The sequence below is a fragment of the Palaemon carinicauda genome, chromosome 12 (genome assembly GCF_036898095.1).
Source record: "Palaemon carinicauda isolate YSFRI2023 chromosome 12, ASM3689809v2, whole genome shotgun sequence".
In the NCBI taxonomy this organism is placed as follows: Eukaryota; Metazoa; Arthropoda; class Malacostraca; order Decapoda; family Palaemonidae; genus Palaemon; species Palaemon carinicauda.
Window position 1 is genome coordinate 152,750,299 of NC_090736.1, and position 2,017 is coordinate 152,752,315.

Consider the following 2,017-nt stretch of genomic DNA (forward strand, 5'->3'; position numbering starts at 1 on the left):
CAGTTCTGAGAAGAAGCCTTGGGTGCTTTACGCGTGTAGCATTTTTTTCCATGGTTTATTGTGGCCTCTTTAAATTTGTTTTTCTTTAGAAAATTGAAGGAAAGAATAGTAAATGATTAAACTGTAATATTTATCCTGTAAAAATTGATAAATTAATGAAAGAACTAACTTATAGATTAAAATATTCTGATTTAAAACTTAGGAAAGGTTTGAAAACTTGGAGCCTTACGAAAGTCTTAGAACATAAGCTTGTTACAACTCAAAGAGCTCTAGAAAGAGAAATGATGGGAAGAACACTAAGAGACAGAAAAAGAGCCTCATTGATAAGAGAGGCAGGACATGTAATGAGAATGGCATATAATAGATGGACATTAAAAGCAACAGAATAGGTCCATAGAGATTGCAAATGAAGCAGGGAAAAGAGAGAGAAAACGATAGATTGACGAACTAAGACAATTTACTAGTATAAATTGGCATAGAAAGGCAATAAACAGACGTGAGTGGAAGGACATGGGTTAGGCCTTTGTCCTGACCATATAGTCATATTATCAGCACCCAAACCCCTCTCCATCTAGCTAGGACCAGGGACGGCCGGGCAATGGCTGCTGATGACTCAGCAGGTAGACCTATAGGCCGCGCCAAACCCATTCTATCTTTATCTCACAAGGATGATGAGGTTGTAGACACTACAAAAAAAAAAAAAAAAACCATCAACCTCAAGCCGGTCTCGAAACCCCGTCCGACAGATCGCAAGGCAATGACGTTTCATATAGGCTACCATGTATTCAACTTTCCATAGGAATTACGGTAACAGTTGTGAACACAAGAGTCAACCAACTTTGTCAGTCTTTTACATGGCTAGTAAAGAAAACACATCCCTCTTTCCATGTTTTCTTTTGGTAATCCTAGTTTCTTTGTCTTTAACGTTTAATTCATTTATATTTTTATAATTGGCTGGTGAAAAGAAATAAAGAGACTACATACTTTATGCTCTCAAAGAAAAGCTTAGCAATTCAATATATTATACAGTAGCGTTTCTTGCCATTATATTATTAACGAGAAAAGCACTCTTGAGAGTGCAGACCTCCGCCACAACAGCTTATTTCTCCAAACCAGTTTGCCTTTCTCAGAATCAATTTAGACGTATGTCCTATTTTTTGGTCGACCTTTTGCTTGACCTTGACCTTTGACCCAGGACTTTCAAAATTGCATCACTTCCACGTCTCAACATAACAATTAATCCCTGAATTCACTACTCTATGAGTAAAATTGTGGCTAGGAAGTTGTTCACAAACAAACAAACGGACAAACAGGGGCGAAATCATAACCTATTGCCAACTTCGTTGGTGGAGGTAATGAAGGAGAATGAATTCCACGGAAAAGTAATCTTACGTTTATTAACTAATCCTATCAAGAATATGCTTGTTGTGATCATGGGTTCGTTGCGTGCCGAAAAATAGAAATACTGGTGTAAATCCTTCTTATCTAAATACCTAATGTATAAGAGAGAGTCATTGTTATCTATGAGTTTATGAATTAGCTGTGATGCCGTGAAATTGATTTTAGCTGATAGGGAAGATTGGTGAAAGAAAAGTGAGGACAGTTAATGCTGAAAATCTCCCTTATATAATAAATATCAAGGACATATATATATATATATATATATATATATATATATATATATATATATATATATATACGTGTGTGTGTGTACACACACACACATATATATACACAGCATATATATATATATATATATATATATATATATACACACACACATATATATGTATATATATATATATATATATATATATATATATATATATATATATATATATATATACACACTATCACGCTCTGTGACTTTGCCAAACTTATGACTACTTGGTCTCTCACCTTGCCACTGGTAGGGGAAAGGAATAGTCATACCCCTTAGTGTGATAGGTTTCCACGAGAGGTACACCAGAAACTACACTATCCCACCAATTGCCGAAACTGCCGTATTGTAGTTAGG